At 37.4% G+C, this 23,208-nt stretch overlaps 1 protein-coding gene across 3 annotated transcripts in view; it reads right to left on the bottom strand.

Annotated features, from left to right (window-relative positions):
* PACS2 (phosphofurin acidic cluster sorting protein 2) overlaps positions 1–23,208 on the bottom strand; it is a 325,422-nt gene that overhangs the window by 279,565 nt on the left and 22,649 nt on the right. The window lies entirely within an intron of this gene.

Below are 23,208 nucleotides of genomic sequence, written 5' to 3'. Positions count from 1 at the left end.
TAGTGTAAAATCCTAAAATAGTGGAAACAGCAGCAGGCTTCAGATTCCTAGAGGAAGGGTATGACTAAAGCTGTGCCTAGCCTGAAGTGAAAAGTGGGAAGTGTCCCAACAAAACCAACCTCAGCTGACCAGTGGGAGAGGAACCAGCAAGCACTAACACCAGAAGCACAGGTGTGCCTTAGTACAATCAAGGAAATCTGCAGACACCTGCATCACAGGCCACCATCTGCTGAGCCTGCCTGAGCTGCAGCCCAGGGACAGAGGCAGAAACCTGAAATGACCAGACCAACCCTCCCCCACACTTTACTTTGTGAGCATCAGGGTAATCCAGAGGAAACACTGAACATCCTGATATTGACCTCAGTCGAGCCACCCAAAGACTACATCACACAAAGTCAACAACCAAGCCCTGAGCCCCCAGCTTGAGAAGCTTGGATCAGAATCCTCTATACCCTAGAAGCAGGAATCCATTTTAAAAGTCAGGAAATAGGCAATCAAAATGGGCAGGAAGGCAGCTGGGAAATCAAAACCAACAATTATTCAATCCTATTATAACAAGAAAAAACAACCATATTGAGAGGACAACACTGACTCTATACTTGCACCTGAGACCACAGAAGGAATTATGAAATGGTCTCAAGCCTAAAAAGTGTTCCTGGAAGAGCTCAAGAAAGATTTTAAAAGCCAAATTAGAGAGATAGAAGATACACTGATGAATTCTTTTAAAACTGCATTGGCCAAGATGGAGAAATATCTCATTGAAAAAAAAAACAAATCCTTAAAAAGTGAAAGTTTTGAATTGGGACCAGAGTTTGAAATCTAACTGGAGAAAATACTTGCCTAAAGATGAAATCTGAACATATGAAAGGAACTTCAAAAACTAACTGAAGAAAATAATTCACTAAAAACCATAATCAGTCACATCAAAGCTAATGACTCTATGACACACCAAGAATCGGTCAAACAAAAAATAAAAGATAAAATATAAAAAATATAAAGATTGAAAAATTAGAAGTATAAAATATCTCATTGGAAAAACAACTGACCAAGAGACAGATCCAGGAGAGATAACCTAAGAACTACTGTTTTACTGGAAAGGTACGATAAAAAAAAACAACTCCCTGGAAAACATCCTTTAACAGATTGTCAAAGAAAACTGTCCTGAGGTCCTAGAATCAGAGGGCAATACAGATTTAGAAAGAATTCACCACACTAGTACTAAAAGAAATCCCAAACTGAAATCTCCAAGAAATATAGTAGCCAAATTCCATAATTATAAGGTCAAGGAGGAAATACTGCAAGCAGCCAGAAAGAAAAAATCCAAATATCATGAAACTGCAGTCAGGATCACACAGGTCCTTAGCAGTTTCTACATTAAAAGAGTAGAGGGATTGGAATATGACATTTTCTAAGTCAAAAGATCTTGGACTGCAACCAAAGATCAACTACCCAGCAAAACTGAGTATAACCTTTCAGGAAAGGAGATGGTCATTCAAGGAAGTAAGGGAATTCCAGACTTTCCTGATAAAAAAAAAAAAAGAGCTCAATGACAAATCTGATCTCCAAATACAAGACTCAAGAGAGACATGAAAAGGTAAACAAGGAAAACACATACATGTGCGCATGCAGATAACTTGTGAATCAATAAGAACAAACTTTACATCCCTATATGGGAAGCTGATACCTGTCAATACTGAGATTTATAATAATTATAGCAAAATTTAAAAGGGATATACATAAATAGAGGGTGTGGGTATAAATCTACTAACCTGATGATAAAAACCTTATTAAGGGGTATCAAGGCATTGTAATGGGAGAAAAGGAAAAGGAGAAGACAGAAAAGGGTAAATTATGCCACTGGAAGAGGCACAAAAACATACTACAGTAGAGGAAAAGAAGGGAAAGAGGTGAACATCATATGAACTTTATTCTCATTGGTTCTGGTTCAAGGAGGGATTAACATAATTGGTTAATTTTAGGATTCTAACGTGAAAAGACACAAAAACTCAGTATAGTAGAGGGAAAGGACCACTATATGAAATTTACTCTCATCAGTTCAGGTTAAAGGAGGGAATAACATACTCAGTTAAGTATAAAAATCTATTGTGCCCCACAGGAAGTAGGGGGAGTTAGGGGAGAAAATGGTGGGGTAAGAAGGGAGGTAAATAATAGTAAGAGAAAAAGGTAGGCAAAGGGAGGGAGTCTTCCTTAAAATAATAAGTAGCATCTATTTAAAACTATCAGCAAGTATTATATGTAATGGGGATAAGCTAGAAGCATTTCCAATAAGATCAGGGGTTTGGATGTTCACTATCACCCTCTTATTCAATTTGGTACTAGAAATGTTAGCAGTCACAATTAGAGAAAAAAAGAAATTGAAAGAAACAAATTAGGCAAAGAAGAGACTAAGCTAACACTCTTTGCAAATGATATACTTAGAGAATCCTAGAGAATCAAGTAAAATACTACTTGAGATAATAAACAAATGTGGCAAAATTGCAGGATATAAAATAAACCCACATAAATCCTCAGCACTCCTATGTATTTGTAATGAAATCCAACAGCAAGAGATAGAAAGAGAAATTCCATTTCAAGTTACTGTAGCAATTATAAAATATTTGGGAATCTACCTACCAAAACAAACCCAGGACCTATATGAACACAAGTACAAAACACTTTTCATACAAATAAAGTCAGATCTAACTCATTGGAAAAACAACAATTGCTCATGGCTGGTTTGAGATAATATAACAAAAATTACAATTTTATTACATTACATATTTAGTGCCATACCAATCAATCTACCAAAAAAATACTTTATAGAGCTAGAAAAAATAGTAACAAAATTCATTTGGAAGAACAAAAGGTCCAGAATATCAAGGGAATTATTGAAAAGAAATGCGAGGGGGGCGGCCAGGTAGCACAGCGAGTAAGAGCACCAGCTCCAGTGTTGAGAAGACCTGGAGATTGAATCCCGGGCTCAGACACTTAGCACCCACCCAGAAACACCTGGCCATGTAACCTTGAGCAAGTTACTTAACCCCAATTGCTTAGGGGCAGCCAGATGGCTCAGTGACTAAGAGCATTGGCTCCAGTGTTGGGATGACCTGGATCAAATCCAGGCTCAGATACTCAGCACCACACCCAGAAATAACTGGCCGTGTAACCCTGAGCAAGTTACTTAACCCCGATTGCTTTAAAAAAATAAAAAATAAAAAAAAAGAAAAGAAATGCTAGGGAAGGTGGGTCTACCCATACCAGACTTTAATCTGTATTATAAAAGCAGCAGTCATCAAAACTACTTAGTACTGGCTGAGGAATAGAATAGTTCAATGGAATAGATTGGGTACACAAGACTCAGCAGCCAACGACTATAGTAATCTATTGTTTGACAAACCCAAACACCCCAGTTTGGGGGATAAGAACTAACTATTTGACAAAAACTGCTGGGAAAACTAGAATATAGTATAGCAGAAACTGGGCATCGACCAATATCTAACACCATATACCAAAATCAAGTCTAAATGCACAATCTAGGTATAAATGCTGTAAGCAATCTGGGAGAACAAGGAATAGTTTACCTGTCAAATTTATGGAGGAAGGAATATTTTAGGACCAAACAAGAGTTAGAGAGCATTATGAAATACAAAATGGATAATTGTGACTACATTAAATTGAAAAGTTTCTGCACAAATAAAAATGTAACCAAGATTAAGAGGGAAGTGGGAAAATGGGAAAGAATTTTTATAACTAGACTCTCTGAAAAAGGCCTCATTTCTAAAATATACAGTGTAGTGATTCAAATCTACAAGTCATTCCCCAACTGAAAAATGGTAAAAGGATATGACCAGGCAGTTTTCACAGGAAGAAATTAAAGATATCTATAAGCATATGAAAAAATGCTCTAAATCACTAGTGATTAGCGAAATGCAAATCTCTGAGGTATCACATCTCACCAGTGAGATTGGCTAAGATGACAAAACAGGAAAATGACAAATGCTGGAGAGAATGTGGAAAAAGTGGAACACTAATGTGTTGCTGGTAGAGTTGTGAACTGATTCAACTATTCTGGAGAGCAATCTAGAACTATGCCCAAAGGGCTATAAATAAGTGCATATCCTTTGACCCAGCAATACCTCTTCTAAGGGTTGCATCCCAAAGAGATCACAGAAGTGGGAAGAGGACTCATATGCACAAAAATATTTATAGTAGCTCTTTTTGTAGTGGCAAAGAATTGGCAATCAAGGGGATGCCCATCAATTAGGAAATGGCTAAACAAGTTGTGGTACATGAATGTAACGGAATACCATTATGTTATATGAAATGAGGAACACATGGACTTTATAATAACCTGGAGAGACTTATATAAACTGATGGCTGGGTGAGAAGAGCAGAACCAGGAGAAATGTGTACACAATTACAAACACAATGTATATGTGACGAATAACTTTGATACACTGGGCTCCTCTCAGCAATTTAAGGTTATAAGACAACTCCAAAATACTCATAATGGAAAAAGATAATCCACATCCAGAGAAAGAACTTCAGAGTCTGAATGCAGATTGAAGCAAACTACTTGATCTCTTTCTTTTTCTTTTTGAGTTTTGTTTCCTTTTTCCCACTGTTCATTCCAATTATAATCCTTCTTTACAACCTGACTAATGTTTAATATGAAGGTATTTATTTATCCTACATTTTATTGCATGCCGCCATGGGGTGGAGGGAGGAAAACGAGGGAGAGAAAATTTAAAACTCAAGGGATTGTGGAACTGAATGCTGTAAATGAAAAGTAAATTAATTAATTAATTTAAAAAATATATTCACAAATGACAGATCTCTGGAGAGTACTGAATGGGTTGAGTTCACATTCTCAGGTATGGATAGCACTTTATAAAAACTAGCCTATACGAGGGCATAAAAAACTTTTTCTATAAGTAAATATTCTCAGCACCAAAAGAAAATACAAATTATTGAATGGGGTATGCAATTTACAACATAAAACCTAGGGAAAATTTAAAAAATTTTTAACCCTAAATAAAGAAAAAAGTAAAATCAGCAAAGATTAACTAAATGGAAATTAAAAAAAAGAATATATACATAAATGAACATATAATCTAACTAAAGAAGAGCAGAAAACCCCACTGCCAAAATTTTAAAAATGATAACCAAGAATCTTTACAAATAAATAATGAAGGAAATTAGCAACTCTTGAGCTTAATATCAATGCCAACAAAACTGAGAGCTTAAATAAAATGGATATTTGACTGTTGCTTCTGTCTTCTTCACTGGATATTTATTAAAGTTAATCTCTACAAAATCCTATCCTGGATCCAATTCTTTTAACCATACTCTCCTCAGTTGTTAAATTGATTCTTCCTAAAGCTCTGGTCTAACCAAGTGACCAGTGGCTCAGTATCACTTCAAAGATCAAGTAAAAAAAACCCCTATTTTACTTTTTTTGTTTTTGAATTTAACATTTTTATTTTCAACTCCAAATTCTCATCCTCCCTCTAGCCCCTCCCCCACTATTGAGAAAACAAGAAATATGACACCCATTATACATATGATGTCATGAAGAAATATTTCTATAATAAGAATGTTGGGATGAGGGAAAAGAGGGAGACAAGAAAAATGAAGAGTTTTTAAAAAGTATTTCAATCTGCACTCAGAGTTCATCAATTCTCTCTCTAGAAGTGAACAGTATTTTTCATCATGAGTCCTTTGAAATCATTGTCTTGGATCATAGTATTAATCAAAATAGCTAAATCTTTCACAATACTAGTGATTAGAGAAATGCAAATCTCTGAGGTACCACATCTCACCAGTCAGATTGGCTAAGATGACAAAACAGGAAAATGACAAATGCTGGAGAGGATGTGGAAAAACTGGAACACTAACGCACCTAGCTCTGCTCACTTCACTTTCAATCACTTCATATAAATCTTCAAGTTTTTTCCTGAAACTATCTACCCTTTGTCATTTCTTACAGCATAGTAGTGTTCCATCATGATTATATACCACGTGTTCAGTCATTTTCTAATTGATGGGCACCCTCTATGACCATAAAAGATCTAATTATTTTTGTACAAATGAATCATTTTTCCTTTGATCTCTTTGGGATACAAGCCCAATTGTGGCATGCATGGTTACAGTGTCCTTTGGGAAAAGCTCCAAATTGTTCTCTAGCAGAGAAGATGGTCCATGCATTGATGTACCTTTTTTCCCCACATTCCTTCCAACATTTATCATTTTCCTCTTTCATCATCTAAATCAATATGGTAGGTGTGAAGTGGTACCTCGATGTTATTTTAATTTGCATTTCTCTAATTATTAGCTATTTAGTAATTTTTTCATGACTATTGATAGCTTTTCTTTGAAAACTGCCAGTTCATATCCTTTAATCATGTTTCAATTAGGGAATGGAAAGTTTGATTTTTATAAACTTGACTCCCTCATATATTTGAAAAATGAGACCTAAATAGTATTCTCCATAATGAGTTTCTGGATGCTCACACAATAGAATGTTTACAACTGGGGGTGTCATGGGGTGCCCCTACTCTAAGACCATTCCTCTTTTTACTCCTCTCCTTTCTTATTATGAAACACCTTGTTTTCCAAGGCTAAGGCCCAGCAAACAAATTGTGTACTGAGGTTGGCATGACAATAGTACTTTACCCTTAGACTCTAGATGAACTCTGCTGCAGGTAAATTACAGAGCTAGTAAGCCCTGAGCTTGGACAAGCACCTACAGGAGCCACATCCTGCTCATGAAGCCCTGCTATGAACAGACTTTTGTCTTTAGGCACACTTCTCACGTTGCTGCCATTATAACTTACTGCTGCTATTATATCTCACTGCTTGATTCTTTGTCTTGCCACAACTATATGTATCCAAGTTAAGTCTTGCTGCTTTGGATGTCCTTAGTCCTAGAAGACACACACATGTCTAGTTTCCCTTCTACAAGGGAATATAGATGGTTTTTGCCTATAACATCTGTGACTTCTTTGGCATTTTATTTTATTTTTCAGAGTTGACAGCTTGTATAAAACTTTTTTGTTATAACCTCTGCTGCTCTCTGGTCATTTATTTTTCAGAGCTGACATTTGGTGTATAACCTCTGTGGGCTCTTTGGTAATTTATTTTTAATGGTTGACAGGGGACACAGGTATGGAATATTTCACATAAAAAATGGAAAAAATTTCACACGGGATATGATGTAACTCAATCATTGAATGAACTGGAAGATACTGGGATGTGAAAAACAGTTGTTATAGCACTCAGTAAATGTTGATGGATCCATCTATCAATAGGTTAGTTGGTTAAAGATTGTGAGAAGAAGGGGGCAGCTAGGTGGCACAGTGAATAGAGCACCAGCCCTATCAGGAGGGACCCAAGTTCAAATCTGGCCTTAGATACTTAACGCTTACTAGCAGTGTGACCTTGGGCAAGTCACTAAACCCCAACTGCCTGGCCTTCTGCCCTCCTTACACTGCAAAAAAAGCAAAAACAAACAAAAAAATGTATTCCCACTGAGTCTATGTGGCCTAGTGGAGAGAGACTCTGCTATTTACTTAGGGACTTATAAGAAAGATAAAGGAGAAGATAATGAAGACTGCTATCATGGTCAGAGATGCAAATGTGTATCATGATATCCCCCTTAGCAGCACCTTATAGAAATACCATAATGAAGATGGCTCCGCCTGCTCATAAGCACCTAATTCTGACTAACCGGGGAAATAAGGAACCCTCTTTTGGAGGTGCTGGATAATATTTCACAGTTCAGTGACTTGGAGGAATGGGAAAAAGACAAATTTCCTCAAGAAAGAGAGAGAGACACAGAGAGACAGAGACATAGAGAGAGAAAGAGAGAGAGGGAAAGAGAAAGAGAGAGGAGAGAAGAGTAAATAGCAAGTGGATTCAAAGTCAGAATAGCCTGACAAGGGTAGATTTTGGAAGAATAGATGGTATTGCAGCTAATTAATTATATAAAATGTACTGAGAGAAGGGGCTTAATATGAGATGGAATAGGAAAGTAAGAACTTCCCCTATAGATCTTCTTGAATCCTTGTATCCAAGTTTGTCACATCTACAGGGAGGAAAGGAAATCAGCCAAGCCCCAGCTCAGACTAAAGAAATACACAGATGGGATTACAGACCTGCAATGGTAATGAGAATTTGAAGCTTTTACCTGCCTCTGAATAAGCTTAAGAGAATATGAAGACCTTCCCTGCTTTGAAAATAAACTCTGCCCCCTAATAGGCTGAATGCAATCACATGGAGGCTGTGGTGGGAAAAGTTTGCTGAAGAGTAGAGCAGAGCCCACAGGAAGCTGGGAGACAGAGCAGCAAAATGGTGGGAGAGAGGATGCTCAGGCAAGTACACAGATAGGCTTGTGAGGAAAAGTTGGTGTTTGCCAGCAAGGCTTGAGTTGGTTTGTGGGAAGGCTAAAGGATGGTGTAGCTCTATGCTATGCTATGGAGCATTAACTTCTATGCTGCTTTGATGGATTTGGTTTCCTGGTGTTGGGATTTGCTTTTCTTGTGTCTGAATAAATATTTTGCTTCTGTCTTCTATACGGAGAGCATATTCTGTGATAGAGCACCATACAGGTGTATTTATAGTGACATAGGCATTGTAAACATTGCATTGGCGCTACACCATATATTAGAAAAATGGATCAATCAGTGTAAGGAGGACATTTATAGATACTGGGGGGAGACCTTCCTTACATATAAGAATCCTGATAAATTCAAACATGGACCTCCTAGTACTGTCACAGGACTGGGAAGGCTTGAAATATCAACCAGACAAGTTGAACTAATAATGAAAATTGGACAGTTACCTAAGAAAGAATATGCAGTGGTAACTGTACTCATCCCTGAATACATCACTGGAATAGCTATACTAAGAGGTAATACTCTAAATTTACCTGAGAGGAGATACCAATTTGCTGTAAGAAAGATAGGAATTAATACAGTTTTAGTGGGAAAAATAAGATGGACCCAATCACTTTACCTGAACATTCTGACCTAATTACTTTAAAGCAGTGTCACGTGCCAAGTGGGCAAGATAAAATTACCAATACTATAAAAAAATATGTTGAGGCAAGACTGTTAGTCCCTACAGCCACTAGATGGAATAATCCTGTCTGCCCAGTATGAAAATCAAATGGGATGTGGAGAATCACAGTGGATTATGGACAATTAAATAAGGTAGCTCCCCTCTTGTACGCTGCTGTTCCAGATACCATTACATTAATAGAGAGGATCCAGAAATATGATGGGACTTGGTACGCAGTTATTGATTTAACCAATGTTTTCTTTATTATTCCAGTATAACCTAAACAATGGGACCAGTTTGTTTTTACTTGTCAGGGCAGACAGCATACTTTTGCCCACTTACCACAGGGATATCTGCGTAGCCCCACTCTTTCTCATATACGACTCTGGCTGAACATTTGGGTGAATCAGAACTACCTGGTATATGGCTTACCCACTATACAGATAATATTATTATACAGGGAAAAATGTAAAACAAGTGGAGAAGACTTTGACACTTTTAATTGAGCATATGAAAAGCAAAGGGTAGAAAATTAACTCTGAAAAGATTCAAGGGTTGAACTATAAAATTATGGGGTATACAATAGAATAAGGGGCTGCAAGAAATTCTCCCACAAGCCTGATGAAAGATTAAGGATTTTCCTATTCCTACTAATGAGAAAGAAGCCCCAAATTTTATAGGATTATGTGGGTATGGGAGGTTCCACATTCAGCATCTGGGGCAGATTTTGAAACCTTTATATAAAGTTACCAGGAAAAATATTAATTTGATTGGAACTTAAGCAGAGCAAAGCTTTTGAAGGAGTCAAGGATGATATACAATTAGCCCTAGATTTATGGCCTATGCAAAATGGCCCAGTGGAATTACAAGGAATTACAATGCACAGGAGGAATAAGCAAATTGGAGTTTATAGCAAAAAGAACAAAGTAAAAATGTATCCTTAGGATTCTGATCTAGGAAAATCTCTTCATCTGGAGTTCAATACACTTTTGAAAGTGTTGTTAGCTGCATATTGGACTTTGGTAGAGACTGAACAACTGACTCTAGGCCATAAAGTAATATTAAAGCATGAAATCCCAATTATGACCTGGGTAATGAGTAGCCCAGCTTCTCACGGAATTGGACATACACAAGAGGCTAGCATAATTAAATGGAAATGGTATACTCAAAATAGATGTAAAAGAAGCAAAAGTAGAGTTTTTACTCTACATAAATCTGTAGCAAACACAGATACTGAGGGAAATGATACACCCCCTGAACCAAAGCAAAAGTACAGCCCTTGGCAAAATGGAATGAGGGATATGATGGATTAATTGTAGAACAAAAGAAACACGCATGGTTTACTGACAGGACAGCAAAGTATTTGGGTCACAAAAGACACTGGAAAGCAGTAGCCTATAACCCATGTACTAGGCAGATTCTGTAAAGTACTAGGACAGGTGGAAGTAGTTAATATGTTGAACTTATGGCAATACATTAAGCCACTAAAACAGAACAAGGACAGTGCCATATATTTACTGATTCATGGGAGGTAGCTAATGGGTTAGCTATTTGGAAAAATCAAAATTGGGAAATTCATGGTAAACAAGTCTGGGGCAAAGAATTATGGGAAGATATATGGGACATGTCTTTGGTTACTAATTTTTCAGTTTTTCATGTAGATGCTCATGTGGCACTCAACACACCAGGAGGTGAGTACAACGCACGTGCTGATCAACTAGCAAAGATGGATACTCAAAATACTGTCCCTACTCTGATACCAACTGATGATCGGATACTGGCAAAATGGGTCCATCAAATGGCTGGTCATTTAGGGTTCCAGGACATACTGGTGGGCACAAGACTGAGGTATTAAAACTCTCATTCATTATTAAAAAGAGCAGCAGAGGGATGTTATATGTGTCAGTTGGAAAAGCAACAAACTGTTCTTTGGGTATTAACTGGAGAGATAGCAAGGGGGAAAGTTAAGAATCCAAATTGGGCAGATTATATTGGAACCCTACCCCAAGATAAAGGATGCTAATTTATATATACTTGTGTTAACACCTATTCAGGTGTCCTCATGGCTTGTCCTTATAAGAATGCAAACCAAAAAGACACATGTAAAACTCCAGATATAATGGAACCCCAATGTAGATTCATAGTGACAATGGGTCACATTTCAAAGGTAATGAAATGAAGAGATATTGTATATTAAACAATATGGAACTGATATATTCCATATTATCTACAAGCATCTAAGTTAACTGAAAGAATAAATGGATTATTGAAAGAACAGTTAAAGAAGTTAAGTTCTAATAATTTGTATCAACATTAGAAAGATAATTTGTTCACTTCTTTACATAATTTGAATAATAGACCAGTAGGATGAAGTACACCTCTAACTAGAATGATGACCCAAAATCTGCAAATTAGAAAACAACAAACACAAAAGATCCCAAATATTGATTAATGGACCATAAGGCAAGATATCCTAGTACTACATACAGGAAGACCTGATACGACAGGATATGATTTACATTGTTGAGAGGACTTTGGGTTGGATAGAAAGGAAATAAGAAAAATTTCCACTGCACTATGTATGAGAATCCCTAAAAATCATTTTGGATGGATATTATCTAAATCAGGATTAGCAGCTGGAGGAACACATGTATTGGCTGGAGTAATAGATTCTAATTATCAAGGAAAAATTATTGTGACATTCCAAAATTTAGGTGAAGAAACTATACAGTTCTCTAAAAAAAATGATAGAATAGTTCAAGTGATTATTATTCCTTGTGAAACAATACCCATTGTGAAAACTGACCCTCCTTCTGAAATAACTATCAGAGGAACTGAAGGGGTTGGTTCCAATAAAATAAAATTCGGGGTTAAAGTATGGATAAAGCGGAAGCCAGATGATGTTCCAAAGGCTGCGGCAATTATAACACACGAGAAGCAATACTGTAACTGTTGTTTATTCAAGAGAAGATGATTACCAAATTGTACCCTTAACTCATATATTCTACCATGAATGAGGCTATGATAGTGGGTTCATGAACTTCAAAAGCACAGCTGACCCTATATCTTCTCTGCTTCTGGTTATTGTCTCCCTGATTCTTTTTAGCTTTTTGTCTGTTCAATTTATTTGCTAGATTTGTTTACTATGGGCTTAGCACCCTCCACCTGCAGATGCCTGATTGCTTAAGCCAGATGTCACTCCCTGTCCATGACTGTAATGTGTCATCCCTATACCTGGCATCTCCCAAGCTCCAGATGCCAGCTAAAGAAATTATCTCTCAAAGGTGACTACTTGTGTCAATGACAGCTCTATGTCCATTTTCAGCAGCAAGTAGCTATGGAAGAAGAGATATTTGCCCCTTACCCCAAGATTTTGAGTCCCATTTGTTTGAGGGGGGAAATGATGTGGTGCTTGTGTTCAAGTCCCAACCTAAGACAGTATTTTATGTGCTTATTTTGTGTTAATCCCCGTTATAATGTTGTAGAGTTTTGTTGACACCAGTTACTCCTAAAGTCCCAGGGACCTATGTAATGGACATGAAAGATCTTGGAACTGAATGTAATGGTAATTGGAATTTGAAGATCTTCCCTGTCCCTTAATAGGCCTAAGGGAATTTGAAGATCTTCCCTGCCCCTTAATAGACCAAATGTAATCACATGGAGCCTGTGGTAGGAGGAGTTTACTGAATGGCTGGAGTAGGAAGAAGTAAAGCAGGAAATGAGTCACAACAGTTATGGAAGAGGGAGAGAAAGGAGGCAGGCACGCAGACAGCTAGGATTGTGTTTGTTTGTGGGAAGGCTTGAGAATGGTAGCACCCTCTGCAGTTTTATTGTGAATAGATTTCTTTGTTCCTGTGATGAATTTGCTTCCTGTTGTTGGGATTTGGCTTTCTGGTATCCGAATAAATGCTCTGGTTCTGTCTTCCCTGTGGAGAATTTGCTATAGTTTGCAAATCAGAACTATGTCAGCACATTCATAGTCACTGTTGATGCTATGAGTATTGCCTTGGCAATACAATGCCCAATTTGCCTCCAAATACCCAAATTTAGTTGTGTTGTTGGATCAGAAAGACTTTGAGAACAATTACATCACTAAGTGTTTATTAATGTGCCTACTATGCCATGTCAAACAAAAACCATCTGGTGGATGGGGTCATAGCAGTTTTCTGTACCTAGTGACATTCAAAATGGTAATGACAAACAAAATAGATAGTGTTTTTACTTTATCAAATATTGATAAAGGTTTTTTTGTTAAAGAGTAATGCCATACATGACAATCCAGTGCTCATCTTAAAATCAGAAAGACTAGACAAGGCACATTAACTCAATTCTGCTTGTCTCATTTTCTTCATCTGTAAAAGAAGCTGGAAAAGGAAATGATAAAACATTCCCATGTCTTTGCCAAGAATGTGGTCACAAAGAGTTGGATACAACAAAAAAGACTGAACTGTCTTGGGCAAGTTACTTAACCCCAATTTCCCTCCAAAAGGCAAAAAAAAAAAAAGACTGAACTGTAGTTCTATAAAGATTAAAGAATATCTGAAAAGTCTGGTAATCAATAAGCAGTATCATGTGGACTATTAGCTGTATTTATATAGGTGAGTAAAATCCATTATCTGAAGTATAAATTTTTAAAAAGGAATAGGTTGAACACAATGTAAGCTGTGAATGGATCTTGACTTAATGTTTTTAATATGTTTTAAATTAGGAGTTAACTAATGTCATTTGTCCCCTCCTGCACAGCTATCCCAAAAAAGCAAATAACTTTATTTTAAGACAAAAAAGGGAAGATGAGGGAATAAATCAGCATTAATAAACTGAAAAAGACTGAAAAAACGCAATGCACAATACCTGTGGACATGTCACTTTCACAAAAGGGCATACAAAAGTGTCCTCACATAATTTTTGAAGCAATTCTTGTTGTTTATATTTTTGCAATATTCACTTTTGATTTTTTGTGTGAGCGTCTGTGCTTCCTTTCTTTTGCATTCTTGTAATCACTGAGTATATTTTCATGGATCTGCTTACTTCAGTCTGCACTGGATTAAGTAGTTCTTTCCATGCTTCAGAGAGAAATAATTACTAATAACTAAGGATTTTGGGGAGATTCAGCATATACTTCCTTCTTTCTTTTCTATTTTCAAGACCACCTCTATCTGACCCAACCCAATCCTACAAGGAATCTTTAGTATAAGGTGAATTCCATCCAATCAAGCTTCTGCATAAACAAATTCTTTTCTCTAGTTACCCCAAGGCTTGGGGTGATCTGAGTATAGAGATGGCTTCTCTTTACATGAATGACATGACATCACTCTCAGCCCCTCATTTTAATATAGCTTATCACCTATTATGTAAACAAGAGTTCACTGCCACTCCCCTTCCAAAAGAACATATAAGCTGTAAGCCTGCTGCTATGACAGTCTTTGGTCTAAGAGAGACAGCAAAATGACCACCTTTTTATTAACAACATGCTGACCTTATTAATAAAATGACCAAATTACCTGGAAACAATGACTTTCAAACATTTTAAATCACCACATTTCGTTTTTTACAACAAAATATTACACAATTACATTAATGTAATACAATCTGTTTAACCACTCCCCAAATGATGGTCATCTACATTAAATATTTGGCATGTATAGGAGCTTTACTACTTTTCTTTTTTTTTAAGAACTAGTATAATTTATGAAAAATATAGAACTTTTATATTTTATTATTTTCTATTTTATACTCTTAACTTTTCTTATTCAATTGTTTTTTCTTTTTTTGTATATATACATATATTTGAATATTTGATTTTAAAACGTTCAATTCCAGATTCATTCCCTTCCCCCCCTACCACCCACCCCCACTGGGGAAACAAGCAGTTCAGTATAGGTTGTACATGTGTGGCTAATGCAAAACAATAACATAGTAGATGTATTGTAAAAGACTGACTATATTTCCCTACCTCCTATCCCACCTCCCACTTGTTCTATTCTCTACTTTGATCCTGTCCCTTTTCAAAAGTGGGTGCTTCCAACTTCCCTCCCCCCCAGCCTGCCCTCCCTTCCATCATCCCCCCTCACATCCCCTTCCCCGCCCATTCTCCTGGAGGGTGAGATCCCCTATTTAGTGTTTATTTCCCTCCCTCCTCAAGCCAGATTCAATGGGAATAAGGTTGACCCATTCCCTTCTGCCTTCCTATTCTTCCCCTCCATTGTAACCATTTTCCCTTGCCTCTTCTGTATGAGATATCTGCCCCACTCTGTCTCTCCCCATCTCCTCTCATTATATTCCTCTCATCTCTTAATTTCACCTTTTAAGTATCATCCCTTCCTGTTAAATTGGTCCCGTGCCCTCTATCTATGTATACCTGTAAATGTATATACACACATTCCACACACACATATTTCTAATCCCTTCAACTACTGAGAAAAGTTTCATAAGTTACAATTATTGTTTTTCCATGCAGGAATGTTAATAGTTCAACTTTGGCCAGGTGGCTCAGCAAGCAAGAGCACCGGCCCCAGTGCCGGGATGACCCGGATCAAATCCGGGCCCAGACACCCAGCACCACACCCAGAAACAACAACTGGCCATGCAACCCCGAGCAAGCCACTCAACCCCAATTGCTTAAAAAAAAAATAGTTCAACTTTGATAAGTTCCTTATGATTTCTTTTCCCTGTTTACCTTCTCATGCTTCTCTTGCTTCTTGTATCTGAATGTCAAATTTTCTATTCAACTCTGGTTTTTTCAGCAAGATTGCTTGAAAGTCCTTTATTCCACTGAATGACCATATTTTCCCCTGAAACATGATACTCAGTTTTGCTAGGTACGTGACTCTTGGTTTTAATCCCAGCTCCCTTGACCTCCGGAATATCACATTCCAGGCCCTTCGATCTCTCAGTGTAGAAGCTGCCAGATCCTGGGTTATCCTGATTGTGTTTCCACAATATTCAAATTGTTTCTTCCTGGCTGCTTGTAATATTCTCTCCTTAACCTGGGAATTCTGGAACCTGGCTATAATATTCCTAGGAGTTTTCCTTTTGGGATCTTTTTCAGGAGGTGATCAGTGGATTCTTTCAACCTCTATTTTGCCCTCTCGTTCTAAAACATCAGGGCAGTTTTCTTTGAGAACTTCCTGGAGGATCCTTTCCAGGCTCTTACTTTGGTCATGGCTCTGAGGCAGTCCAATAATTTTTAAATTATCTCTCCTGGATCTATTTTCCAGGTCAGTGGTTTTTCCCATGAGATATTTCACATTGCCTTCTATTCTTTCATTTGTTTGGATCTGTTTAACAGCATCTTGATTTCTCATAAAGTCATTAGCTTCCATTTGCTCCAATCTAATTCTGAAGGAATGATTCTCCTCAGTGAGCTTTTGAGATTCTTTTTCCATCTGGCAAATTCGACTTTTTAAGGCATTCTTCTCCTCATTGCCTTTTTGAGCCTCCTTTGCCATTTGAGTCAGTCTGTTTTTTAAGGTGTTATTTTCTTCAGTCAGGCTGTTGACTCTCATTTCATAATTTTCTTGCATTGTTCTCATTTCTCTTCCCAATTTTTCCTCCACTTCTCTTATCTGCTTCTTAAGGTCCTCTATGGCCTGTAACCAGCTTGTATTTTCCTTTGAAGCTTTTGGTGCAGGAGTTCTGACTTCACTGATTTCCTCCTGTTCCATGCCTTGCTCCTTCTTATCCCCAAAATAGGAGTATAATGTTGGAATCTTCTGTCTGCTTTGTTTCCTTTGCCTGCTCATTTTGCCACTCAATGATTTGACTTTTGGGCTTTTTGCCACAGTAGGACTCTGCCACCAGACAGAGGAGTTTTCTTCCCAAACGCTGGGGTTTTCTCAGCTGCCGGAGGTATTAGATGGGTGCCCTCTCTGAGGTCTCCACACGCTCTGGCAAGCTGGACACACACCCCAGGACCTGCACCCTAGACTGCAATCCAGATCCAAGCAGGTTAAAGCAAGAGCGATTACCCTTCAGACTGGTGCTTGGCCCCCCTACACTCTGCAGGCCAGGGGCTGAAGCCTCCACGTGGCGCTGGCAGGCTGTGCCGGCGTCTCAGCGGTTTCTCGCCCGGGGGGTAAAAGCCACGCACTCCCACTTACTGGGTCCCAAAGTCCAGACTGCACTGGCCTCTCACCTTGTCCTTCGCATCTATGTATTGATAAATCTGGAAATGGCCACAGCTGCTGCTGATCTGGAGTTCCTCTGGCTGGCGGCTGGTCAGGCCCGCCCTGGGGCTAAAGCCTCGGCGTGGTGCTGTGCTCGGCTCCCAGAGCGTTGCGCTGGCCAATTCCTGCCAGCCTGCTGGGCTGTTCTCAGCGGGAGGTTAGCTTCTCTGTGTCATTTTGTGGGTTCCGCAGCTCCAAAGTTTGTTTAGAATCCCCTTTTTACATAGATTGGGGAGGGTGGAAGCCAGAGCCGCAGGAGGGTCGTGCTTCTACACCGCCATCTTGGCTCTGCCCCGCTTTACTACTTTTCAATGGCTTCCTAAGGGTATAAGCCTATAATGGAATCTCTGGGTCAAATAGTACAAACATTTTACTCATTAAATTTTGAATAATTACAAATTTCTTTTAAAAATAATTGTACCAATGAACAGCTCTATCAACAATGCACCAGTGTACTTTTCTTTGAACAATTGCTCCAACAATGACTACTGTGCCATCTTTTGTCACTTTAGCCAATTTGCAGGGTGTGAGGTGAAACCTAAGGATTATTTTGATTTACATTTCTCCTATTAGTGATTTAGAATATTCTTTCATGTGGCTAATACACTGAAATTCTTCAGAGAAGTTTTTGTTCATATGTTTTGACTACCTATGTATTGGTGAATAGCTCTACTGTATACATGCATTTATTTATTTATTTATGCTTTTTGGAGGGCAATAAGGGTTAAGTAACTTGCCCAATGTTATATGGCTAGTTTTTTTGTGTGGGTGTTAAGTGTCTGAGGCCTGAACTGAACTCAGGTCCTCCTGACTCCGGGGCCGGTGCTTTACTCACTATGCCACCTAGCCACCCATATATATGTATTTATAGACACATATGTATATTACTTATTCTTACAAGTAAAATTTTATTCAAAGATTTTCCCATTCTATTAAATCTCTTCTTTCCCTAGTTGCATTAATTTTGTCTGTATAGTCTTTCGGTTTCATGTAATCAAAGTTACCAGTTTTTATCTCTATCCCTATTTTGATCAAGAATTTCCTTCCTATAGCTGTGACAGTTATATGTTCTACCCTTCTAATTAAAAAAATGATTTTCATATTAAGGTCACATATAAATTTGGAATGGGAAACCAAAAGATATAAAAGACACAAGTTGAGGACCCATCCCCAAAATTAGCAAAGTAAAATTTGAGAGACTTCTCTGGAAATTAATGAATAGGAATACAAAATAATGTAAAATTTTTCTCAGCTGTGCATAGAATTTTTACAAAAATGATTCTACACTGAAGGACTTAAAAATTCATAAACAGATGCATAAAAGTTATGGAGAATGTCAATTATTTTAAAGGAGAGATTGTTTCATCTTTTATTTTGAATCCCCAGAAACTAGCAGAGTACCTAGTACACAGTAGGTACTTAATAAACACCTAAAAATATAATCAGTAATATGAAACAATTGGAGAAGAGTAGGATTTCAGACAAAAAGATCAACAAGAAATATTTCCCTGCTAAATACATACTAAAGCTATCACACAGTCACATGAAATAATGTCTTTGTACTTCTAAACTCTAAAGTGCTATCTAAGTCCAAGTGACCAAAATGATTATAACACCTTCAGCAAAGATATAGTTCTATGACTCCTAAACAAAGAGGCTTACAAATAATTCAAATAGGCTGATGGGGAAATACAAGAAATAATTTCTGGAGATAAACAGATAAAATATGGAGATGAAAAACTTAAATGTAATTTATTCTAAAGAACCAAAATAAACATTTACTTAGCAAGTTATTTTCAACCCCACAGAATATTGTAAAACAAATGAAAAACAGTAAAGTGATAAATTTATGCTATTTTACACACACTCTACCATTTTATCTGTTTTCTAAAGCTCAAGAAGGGAGAAGTTATCTAAACAAAAAAATTTCTGTTCCTCGTACATGCAAACAGTAAGAGAACAAGAAAAGAGGTTTGTTTTCTACAGAGGCACTTTCAATACATCGTTTACAAGCTGAGAAAATAGCCTGCATTAGCTTTATAAAATTTTTTTATGAAATCAAAAAGATAAGGACTTTTCTCAAAAAACAAAACAAAAATTTAAAAACATAATTCGTTTGTTCTCTTTGTCTACTAAGACACTTCAAACAAAAGATAATGAGTATTTTTGCGACATAATATAAAAGGGAGTTGATATGATGTGAAAATCTTACATAAAGCTAACATATTCAGATTCCTTAAAAAAAAAAAGCCACAGATTTGAGACAGAGGATGCCTCAAATTAATTTTGTCTGACCAATAAACAAACATGAATCTGTTCAGGCATATCCAATTTCTATTTCCAAAGAACTCCAAAGACTGGGAATTCATTGCCTCCAAAGTATTTTGTCCCATTTTATGACATGTTGAAATATTTCAAAATTTTACTTACTATTCATGTCTCTCTCTCTCTCTGTATATATATATATATATATATATGTATATATATTTATATATAAATGAGATAGAGTTAGAAGGAATGTTAAAATATTATATAGTTAATAGTGGAGCTAAGATTGGAAAATAAAGGAAGCCTTCCAACAAAACCTCCACAACACTCTCCTCCAAACAACTTTAAAAATAACATATCAGAATCAATTGTTCTTTAAATGTTTGATAGAATTCACTAGAAAATCCATCGGTCCCTGGAGTTTTTTTCCTAGGGAATTCACTGATGGCTTGTTTGATTTCTTTTTCTGAGATGGGGTTATTTAAGTAATTGACTTCCTCTTCAATTAATCTGGGCAACTTATATTTTTGTAAATATTCATCTGTTTCACTAAGATTGTCAAATTCATGTGCATACAATTTGGCAAAATAATTCCTAGTTATTGTTTTAACTTCCTCTTCATTGGAGGCAGATTTACCCTTTTCATTTTTGATACTCATAATTTGGTTTTCATCTTTTTTTTCATATTGACTAAGGGTCTATCAATTTCATTGTTTTTTTTTATTAAAACCAGCTCTTAGTTTTATTTATTAATTAAATTGTTTTCTTAATTTCAATTTTATTAGTCTCTCCTTTGGTATTATTTATAATTTAGTATTTAATTGGGGATTTTCAATTTGTCCTTCTTCTAGCTTTTTCAAATGTGTGCCAAATACACTGACTATCATTTTCTCTTAATTTATTCATGTATTCACTCAGGGACATAAAACTTCCCCTAAGGACTGCCTTTGTTGCATCCCACAAGTTTTGGTATGTTGTCTCATTATTGTTATTCTCTTGAATCAAGTTACTGATTGTTTCTATGGTTTCTTGTTGGACCCACTCATTTAAAAAACTAACATATCAAATTGCATTTTGGAGCAGTATAACTAACAAAAGATTGGAGTGAGGCACTTTTTCTTTTCTTTATCGATTTTTCAAATTCTTTATTAACTTCTGATTTACATCATTCATTTCCACCAGATTTTGAGTTACAAATTTTCTCCCTGTTCTTCCCCTACCTACTGCCCCCAAATAGCAGTCCCACAGGATATCCCCTCCTACAATCTGCTCTCTCCCATATTTTCTCCATACCCCTTTCAACTTTTCCAGTAGGGCATGGTGGATCTCTATGCCCCATTGCCTGTATATCTTATTTCCCAATTACATGCAAAATAGCATAAATAATAGTATATACAGGGGTGGCTAGGTGGTGCAGTGAGTAAAGTGCTGGCCCCAAAATCAGGAAGACCTGAGTTCAGTTCTGGCCTCAGACATGCGCAAAAAAAAAAAAAAAAAAAAACAAACAGCTAGCTATGTAACCTTGGGCAAGTTACTTAACCCCAATTGCCCTCCAAAAGGCAAATAATAATAATAATAATATATACATATACAAATATATTTAAACATTTTATTTTAAAACTTTGAATTCCAGATGCATTCCCTTCCTCCCTTCCTTGTCACCCACCCTTACTGGGAAGATAAGCAGTTCAGTATAGGCTGTACATGTGTAGCTAATGCAAAACATTACCATAGTAGATATATTGTAAAAGACTGACTGTATATCCCTCCCTCCTATCCCACCTCCCACTTGTTCTATTCTCTACTTTGATCCCGTCCCTTTTCAAAAATGGGTGCTTCCAACTTCCCTCCCCCCCAGCCTGCCCTCCCTTCCATCATCCCCGCTCTGATCCCCTCCCCCCCTACTCTCCTGTAGGGTGAGATACCCTATTTAGTGTGTATTTCATTACCTCCCCAATCCAAATTCAATGGGAATAGGGTTTACCCATTCTCTTTTGCTTTCCTATTCTTCCCCTCCATTGTAACCATTTTCCCTTGCCTCATATAGTTCTATTTCTCTTCAACTATTTTCATACTGAGAAAAGTTTCATCAGTTACAATTATTGTTTTTCCATGTAGGCATGTTAATAGTTCAACTTTGATAAGTTCCTTATGATTTGTTTTCCCTGTTTACCTTCTCATGCTTCTCTTGCTTCTTGTATCTGAATGTCAGATTTTCTATTCAACTCTGGTTTTTTTAGCAAGAATGCTTGAAAGTCCTCTATTCCACGGAATGACCATATTTTCCGCTGAAACATGATACTCAGTTTTGCTGGGTAGGTAATTCTTGGTTTTAATCCGAGCTCCTTTGACCTCTGGAATATCATATTCCAAGCCCTTCAAGCCCTCAGTGTAGAAGCTGCCAGATCTTGGGTTATCCTGATTGTGTTTACACAATATTAAAATTGTTTCTTCCTGGCTGCTTGTAATATTCTCTCCTTGATCTGGGAATTCCAGAACATGGCTATAATATTCCTAGGAGTTTTCTTTTTGGGATCTTTTTCAGGAGGTGATCAGTAGATTCTTTCAACCTCTATTTTGCCCTCTGGTTCTAAAACATCAGGGCAGTTTTCTTTGAGAACTTCCTGAAGGATGATTTCTAGGTTCTTACTTTGATCATGGCTTTCAGATAGTCCAATAATTTTTAAATGATCTCTCCTGGATCTATTTTCCAGGTCAGTGTTTTTTCCCATGAGATATTTCACATTGCCTTCTATTCTTTCATTCGTTTGCATCTGTATAACAGAATCTTGATTTCTCATAAAGTCATTAGCTTCCCTTTGCTCCAGTCTAAATCTGAAGGAATGATTCTCCTCACTGAGCTTTTGAAATTCTTTTTCCATCTGGCAAATTTGGCTTTTTAAGGCATTCTTCTCATTGCCTTTTTGAGCCTCTTTTGCCATTTAAGTTAGTCTATTTTTTTTTTTTTGTCTTTTGGAGGGCAACTGGGGTTAAGTAACTTGCCCAAGGTTACACAGCTAGTTTTTTTTGTGTTAAGTTTCTGAGGCTGGAATCAAATTCAGGTCCTCCTGACTCTGGGGCCAGCGCTTTACTCACTGTGCCACCTAGCCGCCCTGAGTTCGTCTTATTTTTTAAGGTGTGATTTTCCTCAGTCAGGCTGTTGACTCTCATTTTGTAATTTTCTTGCATCGTTCTCATTTCCCTTCCCAATTTTTTCTCCACTTCTCTTACCTGCTTCTTAAGGTCCTCTATGGCCTGTAACCAGCTCATATTTTCCTTTGAAGCTTCTGGTGCAGAAATTTTGACTTCACTGTCTTCCTCCTGTTCCATGCTTTGCTCCTTTTTGTCCCCAAAATAGGAGTCTAATGTTAGACTCTTCTGTTTGCCTTGTTTCCTTTGCCTGGTCATGTTGCCCCTCAGTCGCTTAACTCCTGGACTTTTTGTCACAGTAAGACTCTGCCACCAGACAGGGGAGCTTTCATCCCAAATGCTGGGGTTTTCTCAGTTGCCAGAGATATTAGATGGGTGCCCTCTCTGAGTCCTCCACACGCTCTGGCAAGCTAGACACATACCCCATGACCTCCACCCTAGACTGCAATCCAGATCCAAGCAGGTTAAAGCAAGAGCGATTACCCCTCAGACTGGTCACTTGGTCCCCCTACACTCTGCAGGCCAGAAGCTGAAGCTGCCATGTGGTTTGTGCTGGCTGGTTGTG

The sequence above is a fragment of the Petaurus breviceps genome, unplaced genomic scaffold (assembly GCF_028583685.1).
Source record: "Petaurus breviceps papuanus isolate PSGF00001 unplaced genomic scaffold, PetGlider_PUasm1.0 64, whole genome shotgun sequence".
In the NCBI taxonomy this organism is placed as follows: domain Eukaryota; kingdom Metazoa; phylum Chordata; class Mammalia; order Diprotodontia; family Petauridae; genus Petaurus; species Petaurus breviceps.
Note: the sequence above shows the minus strand (reverse complement) of the source record. Positions and strands in the feature narration are given on the sequence as shown.